The following is a 25,940-nucleotide window of genomic DNA, read 5'->3' on the forward strand; positions in this document are numbered from 1 at the left end:
GTAATTTAACTCAACTATCTCTACCTAGAGATAATGTCAGATCCCACCCAGTCCCCCAAGGATTAGTTCCCCAAGATTGTTTGCACCCACTTCAGATGCCAGCCACAAATAGTTACCCACAACGTCTGTCTTATTTGGCTATAGATTGGAAATTCCCATGATCCCCTCCTCAGGTTTTTTTTTAATCAGTATAGAAGTCTTTTATTTTTTTCACACTTATCATGCCATGAATTCTTAGGGAATGGCTTCTAACAGCTCAGGCTCCTTTCCATTAGTTCTCACAAAGTGTGCTTCTCTGGGTGGAGCAGGCTGACACTTCAGCTGAACGAGGTACCTTTCTCTTTGGCTTCCTTCTTTTTCTAATCATTTTCCATCACACGTTTCAAGAAGCTATTTAGACTCTTCAAGTGCTTAATATGCTCAATTCATACATTAATTCTCTTGGCAAGAACCCTGCCCTTAGCTAGTTTGTTTACAACAATGCCCACCACATGATGGATGACGTTGTAGACTCTTCCAGTGTTGCCATGCTAACATTTGTGGGGCATTCCTTTCTGAACAGTGCGCATTCCCTTGATATCTACATTATCACCTTTCTTGTAAATTGGCATGTATGTAGCCAAAGGAACAACTCCGTTTTCTAAAAGGCCTAGAGAACATATAACTGATATCTCTCCTCTTCCCTTTGTGTTAGTCATTTTGGTGAATTACTGGAAGATGGCAGTTCTGGCAGAAAAGAAGCCCTCCTCAGGTTTGATTAATTTGCTAGAATGGCTCACAGAACTCAGGGAAACATTTAACTTACACTTACCGGTTTATTAGAGGTTATAATAAACGATACAGATAAACACCAAATGAAGACACACGTAGTTCTAGGTCTGGGAGCAGGAGCTTCTTCTATCCCTGTGAAGATGGGGTGTGTTACTCTCTGGGTGTGCATTAGTGTGCAATATATCTACACCAAGAGGGTGACATACCCCATCTGCACAGGGATAGAAGAAGCTCCTGCTCTCAGTAATATTAAACAAAAAGGGTAGAATGCCAAATTGTATGTCTAGTATGATCCCAATTCTGTAATCATGATAATAATCATTTTAACATAAATTACTATTTTAATATTCTGTAGAATATTTAAACAGTTTAGATATTTAATGTCACAAAATTTAATTTAATATTACTAAATTTATTTAATATTACTAAATTATTAATTTAATATCACTAAATTAATATTCCATAGAATATTTAAAATATTTAAAACTATATTCGATAGAAACAATTCCAGAGGAAAATATACAACTTGATAACAATGGTTATGTCTAAGTAGTGAGATAATGAATTATTTCTTCATTTTTCTATGTTTTAAATAGTAAACATTCTGCATTCATTACTTAAAATATTTAAAGCATTTTTTAGTATATTTTGCTTCCTAAGAGGTACTCAAATAATGAAACAGGTGGAGGATTTCTTATCATCTATACATACATACTCATGAATATTTTACTTTGATAATTTATATTCAATAAATAGACAGCAGAGGGCATGAGAGAGTTTTCAGAAAAATGTAACCTAAACAAAGGATTATGGAATTCAGCTTAAGTGAAGAAAGCTCTAGGAATTTGCTTTCTTAATTATAAACTTTTAAAACAAAATAGACAAAAAACTGTACTTGAAAAATAACTAAATAAAATTAAAAATTAAAAATTAAAAATTTCATTATAGGTCAAAAAAACTTTTAAAACAAACGCATCTTACAGTTTCTTATGAAATCTTAATAAACTCAACAATCTAAACTACTAACAGTACTAGGAAGTATTTAATGCATAGGTAGGTAGTCCCATTTGACATTTATGTGTTTGTTTCCATGCAAGATGATAAACAGGACAAAGTATGGTACTTAATGTGGTTAAATCTTTCCTTCTCTTTTCTTGAGAAGTTACCTATGTTACAAAAATCTCAGGATGATTCTTGTGTTATGAGGATTTGAGTAGTTTATACATTGAACCTATATGTATTTGTGTGTGCATGTCTGTGTGTTTTAGATAGTATTTAATGCAACCACAGTTTACTTACAGAAAAAATTTTAAAGCTTATTTTAGAGTAGAGTTCTTATAGTGCTAATGCTTCATTTCATTTCTACAAGTTAGCAATAGCATTTAAACCATTCACACAGTAGTAGCATTGATATGTCCTTTGAGTAGAAATTATATTCACATTCTCTATATTTTGAGACTATGTTGTTACTTACATATGGATTCAAGATTATTATTGCTTCCTGATAATTCTTTTGTCATTAAATAATGACCCTCTTTATCTCTAATATTGTGTTCTGTCTTGATGTATATTATTGTCTAATAATAAATAATATTTTCATTCTTTCATTTTAAACCTGTGACATTATATTTGGGACTTTCCCCTTATAAACAGAATGCAGCTCCATATTTTAAATTCAATTTGAGAATCTGTCTCAACAGGTAAATTTAATCCATTTACATTTTTTAAAATTACTTTTACATTTATACTTATTCTTACCATCTTGTTTTGCATTTTCCACTAATCTTTTCTTTTTTGCCTTATTTTGTTGCTTATTGTTTTCTCCATTCACATCTTCTTTTCATCTAGTGTTTTTATTTACTCAGCTTTTTTCTATATAGTAATCTGGAAGGCTATTTTTTTAAATTTTTTTTTATTTATTATTTTTTTAAATTTTATTTAGTTATTTTTCAAGTACAGTTTTTTTGTGGAAGGCTATCTTCTCCTAATCATTATCCTTAAAATTATTGCATACTCACTGGACTTAGCAGAAGTATAGTCAATCAATATATTCATCCTACTTTCAATCAGAATTTTTTAACATCCATCTTTTCCCTTCCACTTTCCATGTAATTTATTGTTGTGTATTTTAGTTCCACCTTGTTTTTAAAGGCACCCAAGTAGTTATTTTTATTGTTGTCACCATTTTTATTCAGTGTTGTTTAAAGATTAGCAATGTTTACCTATCACTACTTTTCTCTAGATTCCATTTTATTTTTTACTGAACTATATCCATTATGTATATTCAATGAGTCTCTGAGTAACTCATTCAGACTTGGTCTAAAATATTTTACCTTCACTTTTAAATAATAATTAAGCTGACAGTTACTGTCTCTCAATACTTGCAAATACAGTTTTTGCTAATGAGAAGTCTTTTATTTAATTCAGTTCCTTTGTAGAAAATCTGTTTTTTCTCTTTGGTTATTTTTGGGATTTTTTCTTAGTTTGATAGTCTGCAGTTTTAATTAACACTTTGTGTAGAATTAGTTCTTGTTTGTTTTGCTTTGTTTTAAAGTTAAGTATATTGAAGTATAATTTACACATAGTAAAATTCACCCTTTTTAGGTGTACAGCTCTGAGAATTATAGCAAATGTATACAAACATATAACTGCCATGACAATCAAAATGTAGAACTTTTCCATCATTTCCAAAGTTCCATTATGCACTCTGTAGTTAGTTCTTCTCTTCCAAAACCCAGAGCCTTGGCAACCACTGACCTATTATCTGTCCCTATACTTTTGCTTTTTCCAAAAACCTGTGTAACTATAATTATATGGTACATAGCCATTTGACTTAGTATAATGCATATGAGATTCATCCATGTTTTTGTATGTATCAGTAGTTTGTTCCTTTTATCTAAGTTGAATTCCATTTTAATAATGTACCATAATTTGTTTATACCTCCACAAGTTGATATTTGGGTTGTTTCCAGTTTCTGGTGAATATGAGTAAAGCCAATATAAACATTTATGTACAGTTTTGAATGGATATATGCTTTCATTTTCCTTGAATAGATACATATGAGCGAGATGGTTGGGTCATTTCGTAAATGTTTATAAGAAATAACTAAACTACTTCCTAAGGAACTATTTGCATTCTCACTAGTAATATGGCAGAGTTCCAGTTACTCCACATCCTCACAAACACTTGGTTTTGTCACATTTTTTAAAACCACTCTAATAGATGTGTAGTTGTATGTCACTGTGATTTTGATTTGCATTTCCTCAATTACTTACAAAGTGAGCATATTTTCACATTCTTATTTGACAGTTATATATTTTCTTTGGCGAAGTATTCAAATCTTCTGTACATTTTTCCATTGGTCTCTTTGATTTCTTATTATTGAGTTATGAGATTTTTATGTATATTCTTAATACCAGTCTTTTGTCCCATACATTATTTCCACATATTTTCTTCCCATCTGTTACTTATCTATTGTTTTTAGTTTCTCAACACTGTCTTCTGAAGAGCAAATCTTTTAAATTTTGTAAAAGTCCAATTTACCTATTTTTTCTTTTATGATTTGTGATTTTGTGTCCTGTCTCAAAAAAACCCAAAACCTTCTCTAAACCAAGCAAAGGTTTTCTCCTGAATGCCTTTTCTAAACTTCACTTTTACATTTAGGTCTATGCCTCAATTCTAGTAAATTTTTGTGAGTGATGCAGAGTATGGCTTGAGGTGTTTTGCATAAGTATATCTAATTGTTCCAGCATCATTTGTTGAAAAATATAATCACCTCAATGGATTTTTTAAAACATTGAGCAGAATTCAATACTTATTTCAGATTTTTAAAAAAAAACCTCTGCACAACTTGGAAGAGAAGGGAACTTCCTTCCCTTATTACCAGCCTCTATAAAAAACTTACACTTAATACCTTCCTTAATTATAAAAGACTGAATACTTTCCTATTTAGGTTCTGGAACAAGACAAGGATGTTCACTCTCACCAGTTTTATTTTGCATGATACTGGTTGGATGTCCTACACAGGCAATAAGGCAATAAAAAGAAATAAAAGTCATCTACATTAGAAAGGAAGAAGTAAAATAATTTTTAATTTAATTTTTACTGTATTTTTTATTACCATTTAGTCTCCTTATACCCCTCTCTCCAGCAATCACCAACTGTTGTCCTTTTTCTTCTTTTTGCTCAATCCCTCCACCCCCTACTGTCCCGCCCCCACTAGCTGCCATATGCTCTCCATCTATGAGTCTGTTCTTGTTTTGCTTGTCAGTTCAGTTTGTTCTTTAGATTCCACATATGAGTGAAATCATGTGGTATTTGTCTTTCTCTGACAGGCCTATTTCACTTAGCACAATGTTCTCCAGGTCCATCCGTAATGTTGTAAAAGGGTAAAATTCTCTTCTTTTTTATCACCAAGTAGAATTCCATCGTGTAAATGTCCCACAGTTGTTTTATTCACTCATCTGTTGATGGGCATTTGGGCTGCTTCCATATCTTGATGATTGTAAATAATTTCTGCAATGAACATAGGGGTGTTTATATTCTTTCAAATTAGTGGTTGGGGTCCTTAAGATATATTCCCAGAAGTGGGGTCACTGGATCAAAAGGCAGATCCATTTTTAATTGTCTGAGGAATCTCCACACCTCTTTCCACAGTGGCTACACCAGTCTATGTCCCACCAACAGTGCAAACGTGTTCCCCTTTGTTTACATCCTCACCAGGGCTTGTTGTTTGTTGATTTATTGATAATAGCCATTTTAACAGGTGTGAAATGGTATGTAATTGTGGTTTTAATTTGCATTTCTCTAATGATTAGTGACATCGAGCATCTTTTCATGTGTCTACTGGCCATCTGTGTGTCCTCTTTGGAGAAGTGTCTATTCCTTTGCCCATTTTTTTATTAAGTTGTTTGGTTTTTTGGGTGCTGAGTTTTGTAAGTGCGCTATAAATTTTGGATACTAACCACTTATTTCATGTATTGGTGAATACTACAAGATCATAGTAATCAAAACAGCCTGGTACTGGCATAAAAACAGACACATAGATCAATGGAATAGAATAGAGAGCCCAGAAATAAACCCATGCCTTTATAGTCAAGCAGTACTAGACAGAGGAAGCAATACAATGGACTAAAGTAGTTTATTCAATAAATGGTGTTGAGAAAATTGGAGAGATACATGCAGAAAAATGAAACTAGACCACCTTCTTACACCACACACAAGAAGAAATTCACAATGGATCAAAAAATTAAATGTTAGACCTAAGACCATAAAAATCCTAGAAGAAAACATAGGCAGCGAAATCTCAAATATTGCTTATAGAAATTTTTTATCAGATATATCTCCCCAGGCAAGGGAAACAATAGAAAAAAATGAACAAATGGGACTACATCAGACTAAAAAGGTTTGCACAACAAAGGAAAACATCAACAAAATAAAAATATAACCCACAAAATGAGAAAGGAAGAAATAAAATTATCTTTATTTGCACACAATATGATCATCTAAGTGGAAAATTTTAAGGAATGTTATACAAGCTACTGAATTAAGTAAAAATTTCACAGTGTTACAAGACACAAAGTCAATAACACAAATCGAGTGCACTTTGAAAGACAACAGTGGCATTTGCAAATTGAAATTTAAAAATAATACCATTTACAATAATATACCAAATGTGGAATATATAAGGATAAATTTAATAAAATATATATAAGACCTATTTTCAGAAAGCTATAAAACATTGCTGAGAGAAATTGAAGAAGACCTAAATAAATGTGAAGAAATATCATATTCAAAGAAAATAAGACTCAATGTTAAGATGATATATCACCCCACATGGGTAAATTAATTCATTTCTCAAAATTCCAGCAGTCTTTTTTTAAAAATAGAAATTGACAAACTGCTTCTAATATATATATGGATATGTAAAATACCTACTATAACCAAAAGAAATTTTTTTAGATTTTATTTATTTATTTTTAGAGAGAGGGGAAGGGAAGGAGAAAGAAAGGGAGAAATATCAATGTGTGGTTTCCTCTTGTGCGCCCCCAACAGGGGACCTGGCCCACAACCCAGGCATGTGCCCTGACTGGGAATCGAACCAGCAACCCTTTGGTTCACAAACTGGCACTCAATCCACTGACCCACACCAGCTGGGGCAGCCAAAACAGTTTTTTTTTTTTTAAACTAATTTAGGGGACTTATACTATCTCACTTTAAGACTAACAGTAAAATTATAATAATATAACTTAAGAATTGACATATAAATCAATGGGACAGCATAGAGAATATAGAAACAGATCTACACATATTTGGTTAATTGATTTTTTTAAGATTTTTATTTATCTTTAGAGGGGAAGGGAAGGAGAGGGGGAGAGAAATATCAGCGTATGGTTGCCTCTCATGCATCCCCTGCTGGGAACTGGCCTGCATCCCAGGCATGTGCTCTGACTGGAAATCAAAGTGCGATCTTTTGGTTTGAAGGCCCATGCTCAATCCACTGAGCTATACCAGCCAGAGCTGGTTAATTGATTTTTGAGAAAGGTGCCATGATAGTTCAATGTGAAAAGGATACATTTCCCGACAAATATTGCTGGAACAACTGGATATCCATAGTACCCCCACCCCTCACTCTGCACCAAAGAACATCGATACTTACTTCACACAATACATAATAACTTGAAATGGATAAACATGCAACGAGGATAGCTAGAACTATAAAAATTCTACAAGAAAATATAGGGAAAAATCTGATCTTGAATTTGGTGAAGAAAAGGAATATTTGTATTTTCATAAATAAGATATGAAAAACAAACTATAAAATGACAAATTGGATTTCCTCAAAGTTGAAAACTCCTCAGAATGACAGTGCTAATGAGATGAAAAAACAAGGAGAGACTAAGAAAATGTGTTTACAAAACATATTGATAAGGGATTTGTATCTATAATATGCAAAGAGCTATTACAGCCATAATAGAAAGAAAAACAACCTGATTTTTTTTTAATGGGCAAAAAAATTTAAATAGAAACTTCACCTAAGATATATAATTGGCAAATAAGTCCAATTAACATAATAAGCCATTATGGAAATACAAATTAAAGCCACAAATTAGAAAATAAATTTAGATACCACTACACACACACCAAAATGGTTCAAACTAAAAATATTGACAATACCAAGTGTTGAAAATGATGTAAAGCAGTGAGAACCCTCATACATTGCTGGTGGGAATTCAAAATGGTACAGCTACTTTGGAAAACAATTTGATAATTTCTTATAGAATTAAATATGTACTTCTCTTAGGCCCAGCAATTCCATTGCTGTGTTTACCCAAGAGAAATGAAGGCATATATTCACATGAAGACTTGTACTCAAATATTCATGGCAACTTTATTTATAATAACCAAAGAGAAGAGACAAATCAAATGTCTAACAACTGGAGAAAGGAAAGTAAGTTGTGGTGTTTTTGTACAATAGAGTAGCACTCAGCAAGAAAAGGAATGAAATACTGACAATTCATAGCAATGCAAATGAATCTCAAAAACTTTTATGCTAAATGAAGGAAGTCAGACATCTATGATTTCATTTACACAAAGTTAAAGAAAAGGCCAAACTACTGTGGTTACCAGGTGCCTGGGGCAGAAGGGCTGGGAATAAAAGGGAGCACTGATTGTAAAGGGACACAAGGGCACTTTTTAGAGTGATGGGAATGTTTGGGCAGTGCTTTACACAGCTGTCAATATTTGTAAAAATAAATCAAAAATCAAACCATACACTTAAAATTATGAGTTTTCGCCCTGGCCAGTGTGGCTCAGTTGATTGGAGCATCATCCTATAACTGAAGGGTTACAAGTTTGATTCCCAGTAAGGATACATACCTAGGTTGCAGGTTCTATTCCAGTCCAGGCATGTGCAATCTCCAATCTTGGCACATAGATGAGGCAACCAATCAATGTTTGTCTCTCACATCCACAGTTTTTCCCATCTCTTCCTCTCCCTTCCTCTTTCTTTAAAAGCAATGAAAAAAAGTTTTCCTCAGGTGGGGATAAAAATTTTTAAAAATGAAGTGTCGAGGTTATTTTGCACATAAACTTTACCTCAATAAAGCCACTTTTTGGTCGATCAAGATGGTGGTGCAGTAGGCGGAAGCTACACTCACCTTGTCCCTGTACCAAACTGGAATTACAGATAAAACATACAGCAACCTGAATGACCAACTGAAGACTAGCTAAAATGAAGTCTTATAACCAAGGATTTACAGAAGAATCCACATTGAGACTGGTAGGAAGGGCAGAGATGCGAAAAGTCTATGGGACTCCATTCCCATAGACAAAGGCCAATATTCCAGAGAGATATCTCAGCCACAAAGGATACCCCTGGGAAGAGTGGGCTCCAAACCTAAGCCTGGAGCACCAGACCCAGAGAGCAGCATCCACATAATATTTGGCTGTGAAATTTAACAGGGATTATGTCCAACAGGAAGAGGCAGTAGTCTCTTAGAGACACAGGTGCCCTCTTAAAGGGCCAACAGACAAAAACTATTTTGCAGTCACTCATCTAGGGCTATACCAAAGGGAGGGCAAAGCAGATTAGAGTTGTGTGAGGAGAAACTGGGGTTTATGGCTCTGGGGAGAGAGATGAAAAGACCTCCACCAGGATTCCCATGCTGAGTCTCCCCACAAGCTGAAAGCACCATCTTTCTTGGGTGCAGTATGCCCCTATTTATGGCATCAGCCTGAGGGAAATGCAATAGCCCCAACAACTTGACTCCCTGTCATCCCACCCTGTGGAGCTTATGCTCTGCTGAGGAATTAGCTGCTTGGCCTGAGGTTTAGAGGTCTGGGCAGACTCAGGGGGTGTCAGTGACTTGTGTGGCTTTGGAGAAAGGGGCATTTCTTCCACTTTCCCATGAACTTCACAGGTGCCCCTTCTCACCGGAAATACATTTGCCCCACTTTCCAGGCTACCAGAAGTCCCATCCTACCAACTCTGGTGGCTCCACCTTGTCAAGGTCTGTGCAGAATCTGAGACAAATTGAGCTGTGTGACTCTGGGGTGAGGGCCACTTCCTCCACTTGCCCCATCTTCTCTTAAGCCTAAGTGGCACCTCCCCTGCACAGGAGATCCACTAGTCCTGACTTCCTGTGTCCCACCCTGCTGAGTTCAGACTCCTGACAGCATCTGGGACACACTGAATAGTGTAGCTCTAGGACAGGGGCCATTTTTCTCTCATGTGCACAACCAGTGCAGAGCCAAATCTTGGTCTGTTTGGGCCTCATAAATTGCTGGCCTCACCCTCATGACTCCCTGAAACCCCATACCACCACAAAAATGTGCAAGCACTCAGGGAGAGGCAGCTTGTCTTGGGACATTTTCTGAGTGGTATCAGACCCAGCACCAGCATCAAGTTTAAGCCTGTATCATTCTTGGTGCAGACACCCTGGGACATTTTCTGAGTGGTCTCAGACCCAGCACCAGCATCAAGTTTAAACCTGTATCAATCTAGTGAACAACATTCACACTACCTGGTGACTCAGTGAAAAACTACCTCATGAAACTCATGTGTCTCCAGAGAGTCTTTCAGTAAATGAGGCTAATGGGCAGCCAGCAGGCAGAGGAGGATCTCAGGGTGCCTTGGAACTTACATTGACCTGCCTCTGAGCTTAGTGCTGGTAAAAGCTGGACTTGGTGTGCAGTTTGGTTCTTCCCATGCACATCCAGACCTAGCAGGGGAAGCCACAAGCTATGGATCACTTTGTAGCTCAAACAGGTTGCCCAGGGCCAGTCACAGGCAGATTCTGACAGTGGCCAACAGCAGAGTCCCTCCCAAGAAACCCCAGAACCAACACACCCAGTTACCAGCTTCAGACAACATCAGAGAAGATTCCAATTACCTGCACAGGTGACAAATCCAAAGGGAGATCTCAGCAAACAATAGATCCTGCTGAGGCAAATTCTGCTTTTGTGCAGTCAGGACCTGTGGTTAGGTTTGGTTCTAATAGTCCTCCAGCCTAAGAGTTGACCCCACATTCAAATGGACCAATAGCAATTAAGACTTAACAACAGGAGGACCCATAGATGCACAGAAGGTACATTCCTGGAGCACCTAGCTCAGGTGATCAAAAACATTGGGCCACTTGGTCACATAAGAGAGCTGAACTACTACATAAGACCACTATACCAATAATGGGAGTCATAACATATCTACGTAATATATAGAAACAAACACATAGAGGCAGCCAAAATGGGGAGACAAAGAAACATACCCCAGCCCTGGTTAGTGTGGCTCAGTGGACTGAGTGCTAGCCTGCGAACCAAAGGGTCTCCAGTTCGATTCCCAGTCAGGGCATATACCTGGGATGCAGGCCAGACTCCAGTGGCGGGTCCATGAGAGGTAACCACACATTGATGTTTCTCTCCTTTTCTTTCTCCCTCCTTCCCTGTCTCTCTAAAAATAAATAGAATAAAACTATCTAGAAACATACCCCAAATGACACAACAAAAGAAATCTCCAGAAAAAGAACTAAACAAAATGCAGTTTATCAGGTATACAGTTCAAAACTATGGTTATAAGGATGCTCAAGGAATTTAATGAAAACAACTACAGCCTGAAAATGGGGCATAAAAACCATAAAACAGAACCAGTCAAAAATTAAGAATACAGTATCTGAAATAAAGGATATACTTAATATAATAAACAGTAGATTGGAAGAAGCAGAGGATCAAATCAGCAATTTGGGAATGTAGTGGAAAACAGACAATCAGAGCAACAAAAAGAAAAAAATTTGAATGATAATACTTTAAGAGACGTTTGGGACAACATGAATGTGTCCCAAAGTGTCACAGTCTCAATGTGTCCCAATGTGTCACAAAGATAAATAAGATTGACAAACCTTTAACCTGACTCATCAAGAAAAAAAGAGAGAGAACCCAAATAAATAAAATCAGAAATGAAGGAGGAGAAGTAACAGTTGAAGCCAAAGAAATACAAAGTATTGTAAGAAAATATAAACTATATGCCAACAAATGGGACAATATGGACAAAATGGATAAGTTCCTACAAATGTACAATCCTTCAAAACTGAATCAGGAAAAATGAGAGAATCTAAATAGACAGATTGCAACTAATTAAATTGAAGCAGTAATCAAAAAACCCCAACAAACAAAAGTCTGGACCAAATGGATTCACAGGTGAATTTTACTGAACATTCAAAAAAGAGCTAACATCTATCCTTTATTTCAAAAACTTCAAGAGAAGGTTAGACTCCCAAGCTCATTTTACAAGGTCAGCATTATTCTAATTCCAAAGCCAGATAAAGACACTATAAGAAAGAAAATTATAGGCCAGTATCTCTGATGAACATAGATGCTAAAATCCTGAACAAAATATCAGCAAATTAAATCAGCAATACACTGAAAAGATCATACACCATGATCAAGCTGTATTTTTTCAGGAGATGGAAATTTGGAACAATATCCACAAATCAATAAATGCAGTATACCACATCAACAAAATGAAGGATAAAACCCCCCATGATAATATCAACAGATTCAGAGAAAGTATTTGATAAAATCCAGCACCCATTTATGATAAAAACTTTCAGCAAAGCAGGAATAGGATGAATATACCTCAACAAAATAAAGGCCATATAAGGCAAACCCACAGCCAACATCATACTCAATGGGAAAATAATAACATTGTTTCATTTAAGATGGGGAACAAGTCAAGGATGCCCAATTTCACCACTTTAATTTCACATAACTAGAAGAAATAATCTAAAAATGTATATGGAACCACAAGAGACCCCAAATAGCCACAGAAATCTTAAGAAAAACAAATTTGGAGGATACATGCTAACTGATATGAACTATACTACAAGGCCATAGTAATCAAAACAGCATGATAATGGCATAAAAACACATATAGATTGATGGAATGAAATAGAGAGCCCAGAAATAAACCACACCTTTGTGGTCAATTAATATTTGCCAAACTAGGCAAGAACATACCATGAGGAAAAAGAGTATCTATTGAATATATAGTGTTGGGAAAATTGGACAGATTCATGCAAAAAATGAAACTAGACCACTGTCTTATACCACACACAAGAATAAACTTAAATGGATCAACACTTAAGTGTTAGATTTCAAACCATAAAAATCCTAGAATAAAACATAGGCAGTAAAATCTCAGACATTTCTCATAGCACTATTTTTTTCTAATATAGCACTGTGGACAAGGGAAACAAAAGATAAAATAACCAAATGGGGCCACATTAAACTAAAAACTTTTTGCACAGAAAAGGAAACCAGTAACAAAATTTAAAGACAACCCTTTGAATGTGAGAACATCTTCACCAGTGATACATCTGATAAGGGATTAATATTCAAAATATATAAAGACCTTATAAAACCCAACATGAAAAGAAACAAACAACCCAATTTAAAAGTGGGTAAAGAACCTGAATAGACAGTTCTCCAAAGAGGAGAAGTAGATGGCCATAAACGCGAATAGTTGCTCAGTGTTACTAATAATCAAAGAAATACAAAATTAAAACCAAATTAATGACAATTAATTGCAAAGTAATGAGATATCACCTCACACCTGTCAGAATGGCTACCATCAATAAGTCAACAAACAACGTGTTGGCAAGGATGTGGAAAAAAGGGAACCCTTGTGCATTTTTGGTGGGAATGTAGACTGATGCAGCCACGTAGAAAGTAGTATTGAGTTACCTCAGCAAATTAAAACTAGAACTGCCTTATGATTCAGCAATCCCACTTCTGGGAGTTAATACAAGGAAACCTGAAAACTGATTTGAAAGTACAATATATATGCACCCTTATGTTCATTGCAGTGCTTCTTAGGATAGCCACAATTTGGGAACATCCCAATTGCCCATCAGTATATGAGTGGATAAAAAAGCCATGGTATATTTACACAATGGAATACTACTTGGCTGTAAAAACAAAACAAAACAAAAACACCATGAATGAACCTGGAGAGTATTATGCTAAGTGAAATAAGCCAGTCAAAGAAAGAAAAATACCACATGATTTCATTTATATTTGGAATCTTATGACCAAACAAACAAAATAGAAACAGACTCACAGATACAGAGAACATTCTGACAACTGTCAGAGGGAAGGGGGGTTGGGGGGCAGGGTGAAAAATATGAAGGGATTAGGAAAAAAACTCATAGACACAGACAACAGGACATAACAAGAGGGAGATGGGGGTGGGGGTAGAAGAGGGTGTCGGGAGACAAATGGTGATGGAAGGATACTCTGGTTTCTCTTCAGATTGTACAAATCTTTCACCCTTTACAAACAATGATGGAAGGAGACTTGATTTGGGGTGTTGAACACATAATACAATATACAGATGATGAATTACAGAATCACACCCCTGAAACCTATATAATTTTATTATCCATGTCACCCTAATGGATTCAATTTAAAAAGCTACATTTAAAAAATAAAACTTAAAATACCATATGATCTCACCTTTAACAGGAAGCTAAACAACAAAACAAACAAGCAAGCAGAATAAAAACAAAGACACTGAAATAGAGAACAAGGGGACAGTGACCAAAGGGGAGAGGGAAGGGAATTTAAGGGGAAAAAATAGGAGGGATTTGGAGGAACAAATATGAAGGACACAGGGATGAGAACTAAGGGGGGTGGAAATGGGAGGGAGGTAGGGAGCATGGGGCAGGGTGGGCTGGGATGGGGGAAATAGAAAACTGTACTTGAAAAATAACTAAATAAAAATTTTTTAAAGAATTTAAAAAAGAAATATTTTTATAACATTAAAAAATATATATACATAAATAAAAAATAAAACTTAATTCATGTTCTCCTTTTTCTTTTATTCTCATGGGCATGAGACCCAGTTTCAGGGCTAGTAGGTAGCATTATGGCTTCAGGATGGTTGTCTGGTCAGTGGTTTGTATCTGACCATGCCAAATCCTTCTGAAATGTGCATCTACTGGCTCTCAGACATGGGTCTACATGCTGGCATCTTCTGAGAATCCTGATTCCCATACGGTTCTCAGATGCATGGTCCACAAAATTTTATGAAGCAATGTCTTTTCTTCACAATGTGAAGAGTCCTTGGGATATAGTACTTCCAACCAGCCTCAACACCTCTCCCACGCCACTCTGTGAACTCTCTTGGGCCCTTTCTGCCTAGATATTCCTCTCCACTTTATCACGTGAAGGGGTAAGGTTGATGATGGCTCTGGAACCTTGCCACCTTCCCCAAGTCCCAGTAGGGAAAGGAGGCACTTTATCTCTCTGATGTTCTTGTATACACAAGTTCATTTCATTTTCTAAGCCTGGTCCTGGATAGACAGGGTACCTCAGTGGCCATGCCAACTCCTTTTCTCAACCAACTCTCCTTGTTCTCCAGATCAGGAAAGGGTTTTTGTTTATTTTCACTTTTTACTTCCTATTCCAATGTAAAATATCACCATAGGCTTGGTAAATATTCTTGTAACCTTATAATTAATGTAAGAAACTTTGCCTTTAGGGGAAGGAAAGAAATTGAGTAAGGGAAGCTGCCTGGAAGAGGAAGTCTAAAGTAGAGACCAGCCTAGGGCCAGGGAAAGCCTTAGAACAGGAAATACTTATGCAATGAGGAGAGAAGACTGAAATTTCTAGATGTGGGAGAAGGAACTTCTCTTGTTTTATGTAATTGTCTAAGGCTGCCTCTGCCCATACTTAGATTTGACACATATTCTTTCAATGATTTTTAAAAATAATGTGTTGCTTCCTTTCTCCATCCCCAGCACCCAGTGTCCTACATATAAACACCTCACAGTGGGATTTGAAGATTAGTGTTACCAGGATTCTCACATCAAATCCTAAGGAATGCTCTGGGACAAATTCATGCTGAAGAGGACCCAGATTACCTTTTCCAGCCTATAGATGGCCAAGCTGACCTCTATTTCTTTGTTCCCTCTCAAAATAATTTAAGGCATATCATACATAAAAACAAGAGAAGCAGGCAGTGGTGCTAGGGAGCTAAGATCTATTGAGGACTATAGGCTGGGCTCTAGGCAGAGTCTTCACATGCATTGTCCATTTAATCTTCACAACTTTTAAGTCATCTTGCATTTAAGGAAACAGCCACTTAGAGGTTAAACATCTTGCCGAAGGTCACACGGGAAGAAAAGTAGTAAAATTCAAGCCTAAATTGATTAAAGTTGTCATTTCTTTTACCCCATGTCGCCATCTTAGTAGTAAGTTAAAACCTCTAATCACAAGCTTAGATGAAATAATATGAAGGGAAAGAAGAAGAAGAGGAAAAGGAGGAGAGTGGGGAGGGGAGGGCAGGGGAGGAACCTGGGCTGTTGCAGGTCAAAAGCAGTGATAGTGCATGTTTCACAAAGTTCATTGCTAAGGAAACAAACCCATCTAGACCCACAGTTCCTACTAACCTAATTAGATAGGATACATAGACTATTGTGACAATTTTATAAATGTGTTTTCTGGTATAATTCTTTAAAATTCAAGCAAAGACAGTGAAATTTGAAAAACACGCACATTTTCGTAGCAGTAGTGCAGAATGAATGGCCTGCAATGTGAGGATTCTAGATTACCTGCAAACATGTAGAATCTCTGCTTTCTAGACCTCTAGATGACTGTCAGCTTCAGAGCTACTTGGGCATTCCACACCTCCCACAGGATTTGGAACTCAATTTCTGCTCCCTGTTGAATTATTTGGAAACTACTAAAGGGACTTATTGGGCCTCTCAGGCACCCTTTGAATTTCTGAAGTCTGAATGGACTTGCAGAATGACTGTAAATTATTGCAGATATGACACCAGTGTTTCTTGCCACGCTTTGTATATGTGAAGGCTTTCCTTTGTTTTGTAACTATAGCAACAATTTCTATCACCCACTGTTTTTGCACAGCTCAGTCCTACCACCTCATGCACTACTTAATTACTGTTATACAAGAACTGATTTGTTTTTAATTGATTTACAGTGTCGACCTGCTCTTTGATAGAGGGGTCCTAGCCTTATACCTTTGTGCTGATGGAATTTGAATTCCATCAGGACTGCCTATATTCTTGATTCTACTTTCCATTACTGGAGACCAAGAGGAAAGGGCTTTGCTGAGACCATGGTGAGAGTCTTGTACTGTGTAATAGAAAAGGGTTAGGGATTTGGGGCCAGTGGACATCAGTTTGATACATACTGCCATTTATAGTTGTGAGATCTTGGGCACATCATTTATATTGTCGGACCTTCAATTTTATCATCTGTAAAATTGACATAATTCTTATGAAACATGGTGGTTATAAAAATGAAATAAAATGAGGGAAAGGTTTTTTATTGTAAAGATCTATAGAAATGTTGTTATTATCAGGTGCACAGGTGAGTGAGCACTGTGCAGGAGTGTCTACATGCTGATGAGGGTGATCAAGAGCATATGTTGAGACAGAATTATGTATGTTTCTATGACATTCTTTCACATGGCAGTGTTCCCCATCATGAACTTATATGCTATACCCACTCGAAAGTGAGTAATGTAGAGCTCCTAGGGGCCGTGTAGGTTTCTGAGAAAAAGGAAGGAACAATACAAGCAGCTACACAAAGAAAAGAGTGACTTTTCTTGGGCCTGTGTTTGTGGTGGCATAAAAGTGGGCAAAGGGAGGCAAAGGGGGAGAGAAATGCATTGGGAGGAGGCCTAACTCTCTCTCAGCAACCTTCCTACCAGGGAGGGAGCTTATTCTGCAACAGAGTCTTAGGTTCTCCATGATTGTGGGCAAGCACCAGATTCCTCTTAGTTATACATGCATATAATTTAAGATTTAGGTGTCTACAACTGTGAGCATATACATTAAAGCCTAGATATGCACTTGGAGCTTCCACACAAAAGTTTTATTTTCTCTCATGTGTATGTATGTTCTTTTTTTTAAAGATTTTATTCATTTATTTTTAAAAGGAAGGGAAGGAGAGAGGGAGAGAAATATCAATGTATGGTTGCCTCTCATGTGCCCCCCACTGGGAACTGGCCTGAAACCCAGGCATGTGTCCTGACTGGGAATTAAAGTGATCCTTTGGTTCTCAGGCCCGCGCTCAATCCACTGCGCTACACCAGCCAGGGCTGTATGTATGTTCTTAATTAAAGGTTATCCAAACCAAATTGTTACTTTAACAGTTCAATTATGAGGCAAATTTATTTACACATACTTAATATACTGGTTTTACTTTATTTTTCTGTGCCACAATAGGTTTTTTTGTGGGATTCTTTTTTGAGAGGGGTTTTTCTTTTTTACTTTTTTTTTTAAACAGAAAGAAGTTGTGGTTTGATTTGTTGGCTCTTTAAATAATAAAGTTCTTATCTATTTTTTATTTATTAAAAATTTTCAAATACAGTTGATATTCAGTATCATATTAGTTTTAGGTATACCACATAGTGGTTAGATGTTTATATCACTTAGAAAGTGATCTGGCCAATAAATCTTACACCCACTTGACACCATGTATAGTTATTAAAATATCATTGACTATACTTTCTAATCTGCATGTTACATCCCCATGACTATTCTGTAACTGTAATTTGTACTTCTTAATCCCTTCACCTTTTTCACCCAGGCTCACATCTGCCAACCATCTGGCAGCCATAGGTTTGTTCTCTCTATCTGTAAGTTTGCTTCTGTCTTGCTTGTTCATTCATTTTGTATTTGAGATTCAACATAGAAGTGAAATCATATGGTACTTGTCTTTTTCTGTTTAACCTACTTCATTTATCGCAATAACCTCTAGGTCCATCTTTGTTGTTGCAAATGGTAAGAGTAATATTCTACTGTGTATTATGTACCACTTCTTCTTTATCCATTTATCTTTTAATTGGAGCCTTTAATCCATTTAAAGTAATCATTGATAGATTTGTAGTTGCCATTTTATTCATTGTTTTCTGATTGTTTATGTAGTTCTCCATTTTTTTAATTCTCTTATTCTATGTTGACTTTCTCTACTAATACATTTAGATTCCTGTCTCTTCATTTATTGTATATCTCTCTTAGATTTTTGGTTTGTGGTTACCATATGTTTCATATATACTGAGCTATGTTTATAGCAGTCTATTTTAAGTTGAGGGTTATTTAAGTATGAACACATTCTACAATCACTACCATTTTTACCCACCCCCTATATTTATGTCAATGTCATTATTTTTTACTTCATGTGTGTATATCCCTTAATTTACTGTTGTAATTATATTGATCTCCTTACTTTTGCCTTTTAAACTTTGTAATAGCTTTAGTGTTGGTTAATTTACTCACTGCATTTGTTATGATTTGTCAGTGAGAATTTTTTGTGATATTTCCTTATTCATATTTTTCCCTTCTTTATCTTAAAAGAAGACCCTTCAACATTTCTTATAATACTGGTTTGGTGGTAATGGACTCCTTTAGCTTTTTCTTGTCTGGCAAGCTCTTTATCTCTCCTTCAACTTTAAATTATAGTATTTCTGGGTAGAGCAATCTTCATTGTAGGGCCTTGCTTTTCATCACTTTGAATATTCTGTGCAAATCCCTTCTGGCCTACAAAGTTTCTGTTGAAAAATGAGCTGATAGTCTTATGGGAGCTCTCTTGCAGGTAACTGCTTTTCTCACACTACTTATAAAATTTAGGTCTTTAACCTTTAGCATCTTAGTTATGATGTGTCTTAGTGTAGGCCTCTTTGGGTCCACCTTTTTGGGGCTTCTCTGAGCTTCCTGGAATTGTATCTCTATTTCCTTTGCCAGGTTAGGGAAGCATTCAGTTATTATTTCTCCAAATAGGTTTTCAATATCTTGCTCTCTTCTCTTTTTGGTATTCCCATGATGCAAATGTTATTACTTTTGATGTTGCCCCAGAGGTCCCTTAAACTGTCCTCATTTTTTTTATTCTACATTCTTTTAGCTGTTCCATTTGAGCATTTTCTGCTACCTTGTCTATCAAATCACTTATTCATTCCTCTGCTTCATCTCATCTGCTATTGATTTCATATAACATATTCTTTATTTCAGTTACTGTATTCTTCATTTCTGACTGATTCTTTTTCATCATTTCTATCTCCTTTTTTATGTTTTCTCTCTCTTTGTTGAAGTTCTCATTGATATCATCTATGCTACTGCAAGTTCATTGAGCATCATTAAAACCAGCATTTCGAACTCTGTGTCTGGTAGATTGTTTGCCTCCACTTTGTTCAATTCTTTTTTTCTGGAATTTTGTTCTGTTCTTTCATTTGGAGCATGTTTCTTTGCTTACACATTTTGGCAGCCTCCCTGTGTTTGTATCTATGTATTAAATAGATCTTCTACTTCTCCAAGTTTTAACAGAGTGGCCTTATGTAGTAAGTGTCCTGTGGGACCCAATTGTGCAGTGCCCCTGTACACTTGAACTGGCTGTTTCAGGGGTGTCCCTTGTGTGGATTGTGCGAGCTCTCCTAGTGATTGCCGTTGGCATGTCTATTGGATAGATTGGCCCTCATGGTAACTGACTGTGAGGACTGTCTGTGACTACAGAGGGTAAGCTCTTATGCAGGGGCTGACCCCACACAGGATTTGCTTTAGTGGGGCTCTCTGGTGCCTGCTTAGTTGAGTGGGGCATTTGTGGTTCTAGGTGAGTGGTGCTGTAGTGTGGTTGAAGCCACCTGCCAGGTGTGTGTGTTCTGGGGCTGCTTGGGACAGGCTCTAGTGCAAGCCAAGGTCAGCCGTTGCCCATGTATGGCCCAGATCTGCCTGGTAGGAGCTACAAAGTGATCTTTGTTTGGTAGCTGCTTATGCTCGTCCTGGAGGCATCTGGGAGTTCTTATGCTGTGAATCAAGGCTGGCTGCTAGTAATACCAGGCTTGGGCTTCTTAGCAAGGTGTACAGGGTAAGCTGAGGCCAGCCACTGCTGATTTGGGGGTATGTGGATCTTTGAGAGATTTTAGGAAAGTCTTCAGTGTAGGCCCAGATAGGCAGCTTATGTGGATTAGCCTCAGAAAGTTCTTCTGGCCAGGCAAGGTCTCAGAGAATCACCAGAGTGGAACAAGAGCTATGTTAGCTTGGCTAACAGTGACTCGGACTGAGCACCCACCTGTGCATGCTGAGTGTGTGGGAACAGGACTCAACAAAAGAACAATGGCACCTGCAGGCACGTTAGTCCATCCAGCTCTTAGCCTGAAGCCAGACAATTTGGTTCCTCCCCATATGTCCCTACTGTCCCTTTGCTGGAGCTTAGTGGAAGCGTTTGTGAGTGAGTCTGTGTGGGGACCCTTTAAAAGGATGCCTGGGTTTCCAGAAGCCCTCTACCACACCCAGACAGGATCCTTACTGATTTTCACAGCCAGTTGTTGTGGGGACTCTTCTTCCTGGCACTAGTGGCCTGGGCTGTGGAGTCTTATTAGGGTCTGGAACCTCTCACTGCTCTGGGGGACCTTGGCAGTGAGAATCTCTCCCTGTTCTTAACCACTGCACATGGGTGTGGGACCATCCCCTTTCATGTCTCCACTCCTCCTATAAGTCTCATATATCTTTATGTAAGCTTCTTAATATCTTCATTTATAGAAGTTTTTTTCAGCTAGTTTTCAGGTGGTTCTTTGGGATGGTTGTTTTTTAAATTAGTTGTAATTTTGAAGTCATCGTGGAAGGAGACAAAGACAGCATTTACCTTCTTTACCATCTTGACCAGAAGTTTCTACTCCCTCTTTTTAAAAATATGACCTGAAATCTGTATCTTTATCATTAAAAAATGTTTCAAGTCTAATCTTGTCTTTATAGTAATAATGGATACCACATAATAGAACATAGAACAAAAGATGTAGACAGGAGTAAGTGCATAATTGTATATGTTGCATTTAGAACTGCCAAGTTGGTAGTATTTGATGATTATTTTGTTGTGGTTGGATTAAGTGAATCTGAGAAAACTGTAGGCTGCATATTGAACTGGCAGCCCAGTATGGTAAGCCTCTCATATCATGGACCAGAAGCCTTTCAGAAAAGGCCTTTAATATATATTGTTAACATTATTTCCAAAAAAGAATATACTTATAATCACAGACATACAGTGACTGGATTGAGAGGAACTTGTCACACAAATTTAAATACACCACAATTTTCGTAACTCTGTTTTGACATACCTATGGTTTTTTTTAAATAAATATAAGGAACTGAAAGAAAAAAATTGGTGTCCTATACTTCTCCCTTCCTCCAAGGGGTCTGGATCTGTTACATAACAACAGCCACGTAACTAACCGATAGCAATGGGCGGCTGAGGAAAGGAGCACACGATCGTGTTTCCAGGGCAGTTCAAAGAGCTCAGTTGTAAGAAAGAAAGTTCGGATTCTGTTTAGAAAAGAAATATCACGTTTGACTTCACGTTATACCATGTTTTTCTAAAATGAGCAGAACTTGTGCTTGCTCAGTGACAAGTAATATCGAAAGACAAAGTGGTTTCCTACTACATCTTTCTTAGAGTGGGAATTGCCATTTTACCTTCAAAAGGCTACATCGTTTGTGCATCCTCCCCCATGCACTGGCACCCGGGTGTTCGGTTTTTGCACATGCTCCTTGTAACTGTCAAGAAAGAAATTTCCTTAAGAGCTCAAAATCAAACCAAAATGATGATCCCTTCTTTACATTTAGAGAAGAGGAAGTAATTGTGTGTTTTACAAAACAAGGCGTACCCTGCAATGTCCATTGCTTAATGTTTCTTTGTAAAGCTTCCTACTTTGGCTTTATCTTTTAACTCTGAGATGAAATTTGAATAATAGAGGGGTTCAGTGTTCTTCTGCAAGAAGACTAAATCTTTATTTACCTTCCTTTCTCCTTCACTGTCCTTTCACTTATCTGCGTCAAAGCTCAATACACGTCCTCTTCTTTAGGGCCTCATAAAACCATGTCCTCTCTCCTTTGGACTCCTACAGCATAGACGGTACTGCCTTTGTCCAGGCCCTCATCATCTAATCTTTCAATGGGGCAGCGGCTTCACTGCAGAACTTGCTATGGGAATGGTGCCCACTGGAAGTGTGCAGTACACAGCAACACTACTTCTGTTGTCCAGGCTTTTATAGCACCTATTTCAGATATGTATATATATTTACACATATCTTTGCCATTCTTTGATTAATTTCTGCTTTGCCCACCAGTCTGTAAGTACCCTTGAGGTCAGGGACCTTGTCTGGTTTTGCTCACAACTCAATCTATCTCCTTCCCTACAGCACAATAGCTGGCACATAGCCTCTAGATGACAGGTGGCAAACGCAAGGCCTGCAGGCTGAATCCAACCCTGCACCTTGTTTTTTGTGGCCCGACACCTTGTTTTTAACCAGCAGCAGCACCGAGCTCTAGCTTAACTGTTCAGGAGTAGTTACATTTATATAGCCCTAAAATTACATTCAGCCCTTTGAAGGCAACCTGGAGGCTGATGTGGCCCCCGGTGAAAATGAGTTTGACATTTCTGCCCTAAATTGTCTCCTTGCCTCTAAATTCACATCCTTTTCAAATTATTCTTCTGCTGTTACCAACATCTTTGCAAATTCAGATAATGCCTTTCTTTAAAAAATGTAATCACTTCCAATATCTGTAGATTAGAATCTAAATTTCAGGCTACAAGATGCTTTTTAAGCTTTGTCTGCCTTCCTGAGACTGTTGCTTTTTATTTAGGTTTATTTTAAGTTACCTTGTCTGGTACAGAACAAATTATTCCCCTACCTTGTTTCCTCTTTAGATTGTAAATCACATGCATCTTTATAAATTTTTGGCCCTCATAAAACTCAATTAATAATTTTTAATTGACTTGTTATGGAGAAAAATATCTAGAATTATTATACTTGATAGCTACCTAGTTCTTCCTATACCATGAATTTAAGATGTTTTATAAATATTCTCTTGTTTATATCACTGTAGACTGAGAATATATTTTATTCCATTGTTCCATTTACAACTATCAGTTATACTGCCTGAAGCATGGTAATATTAATACAATGGACTTTGAAATCCTATGTTAATGAAAACGTGGATATTTGTTTTACTGTTGAACTTTAGTATCTACTTAAGCCATTTCTATTTTATTATTTAATTAGACTAGTATTGTAGAGTTTAATCCATGTGAATCTTACATATTTACCTCTACTTACTTTTCTTACTTTCCTAGTCACTCTCCTTTTCTAACAGTTAAAGTCTGTCTGATAATGTCTATCAGAACTTTGTCATAATGTCTTTTAATTTCTTCCCTATGTAAAATAAAAGTGTTGTGTACTTTAAAATATTTAGAATGTTTTCAAGATAATAGAAAATGAAAACTTCAGCAGAATGAGGATTTTACAAATTCAACATAATGCCTCTCTTTTGTGGCCTAAGTAAGTTGCATCATATTTAAAGGAGCAGTGCTTTAAGAAGGTTACCATAATTTAAGTTTTCAAAGTTGATCATAAAGATTTCACAAGCCTTTTGAAACTATTTTTAAATAAATAGATATGCTATACTTTGTAAAACTGTGATAGCAGAAAACTGGAAACATTCCATATATTTATAAATTGGGGGTTGTTTGAATAACTTGTGGTGCATCTGTGCAAAGGAGTGCTATGCAGTTGTGAAAAAGAATGAGGACTATCTCTGTATATTATTATGGACTTCTTCAGGACACATGTTATATGTCTGTGCACCTAAGTTTTGCTTCAAAAAAATAATGAGTGTGGATAGGAGTAGAAAGATTTAGGTAAAACAAAATTGCTTATGAATTGATATTTCCTTATTGAAGTTGATTGGTGTGTCCTTAAGGATTCATTATACTATTCTATAGCTTTTGTTTGTATTTTAAATATTTCTTAAATTAAAAGCTAAAAATAACAGGTATGGTCTAACATTCTGAAGGAAATATTTTTCTGGGGTAGTCATTAGTATTTGACATCTATGAAATGGTTGAATATACAAATTTTAGCATATTAGACACAAAAAAATCTAGATATATAACCCAATCACCTTCCTCTCCCTGGAGATTTAAACAATAAACTGTGATCACTTACCAAATGTAAAGTGTTATGATGCCTTAATAATAACAGTTTCTTTCTTTTTTTAATCTGCTTTATGGCATTGAAAAAATGTGTGTTAAAGGAGGGAAAGTCCAAATGATATCAATGTCCATTAATATCGTATTAAGACAACCTGACATTTAGTGCCTCCTGACAGAAGCGCATGCTACCACCTATGATTTACTTTTGTAGTGGGAGGAGGGAAGCAAGCGCATGTGTAATTTATAGCCGTGGAAGAAATTACAGATAGAGAGTGGAAGCTAGTAGTCCAGAGGTTTTATCACATTTAATCTGCACATCAGCAATTTTCAACTGGTATGCCACAAGAATTTTCAAAGCCTGCAATACCTATTTAGGCTGGGGTATTGACCTCTTTTCCCTTAGAATGGCAATAACCAACATAACAATAGCTGTCCAGTGTGAATAAATCCAAATTATGCTTATTCTTTTTGTTGTTAAATCAGCAAAAAATATAGTATATTTTTTGGTGTGCCACAGAATTTTAATAATCAGTTTATGCAAGTCATCAGATGAAAAAGGTTGAAAATGTCTGGCATATATTCTTTATGAGGCAGAAAAATTAGTTATTGTTACTCCCATTTTACAGAGGAAGAGACTTAATAAATGACATGCCCGTGCTACTTGAATAATAAATACAGAAATCAGAGCCTGTCAGGCTTTCTGGATTCATATTATAGAATATGCTTTCCATATTAAAAGAACAAGGATACCTATGATCAAGGAGCAGCTAATCTGATAAGATAGACATGAGACATGATATATGCTCAACAGAAGATGCAGACCTTAACATTATGACAGTTGGTCAAATACATAACGACCAATGGACACTAGACTTTGGATAGTGCACACTCAATGCAATATACAAATGATGTGTTATAGTATTGTACACTTGAAACCTACATAATGTTATTAACCAATATCAGCCCAACACATTTAATTTTTAAAGAATAACAAAAAGTTATGACAGTTGGAGTTATCTTCTTTGGCAAAAGAAGAGTGCAGATATACTCTTCTGTTGCATGTAGATTCATATATTTCAGAGATAAAAAGAGTAGATGATTAAATTGACATTCTCTTGTTCAATGGAGGCCATTACCAGCTCTCTTTTGGAAAAACAGCCATCCCAGTGCC

At 36.5% G+C, this 25,940-nt stretch overlaps 1 protein-coding gene and 1 pseudogene across 1 annotated transcript in view; one reads left to right on the plus strand and one right to left on the minus strand.

Annotated features, from left to right (window-relative positions):
- Positions 1-25,940, plus strand: part of CCDC146 (coiled-coil domain containing 146) — a 151,185-nt gene that overhangs the window by 2,727 nt on the left and 122,518 nt on the right. The gene's annotated exons all lie outside the window — the stretch shown is intronic.
- LOC119061613 (60S ribosomal protein L21-like) lies at positions 220-701 on the minus strand (annotated as a pseudogene).

The sequence above is a fragment of the Artibeus jamaicensis genome, unplaced genomic scaffold (genome assembly GCF_021234435.1).
Source record: "Artibeus jamaicensis isolate MK-2021 breed Jamaican fruit bat unplaced genomic scaffold, CSHL_Jam_final contig_518, whole genome shotgun sequence".
Lineage (NCBI taxonomy): Eukaryota > Metazoa > Chordata > Mammalia > Chiroptera > Phyllostomidae > Artibeus > Artibeus jamaicensis.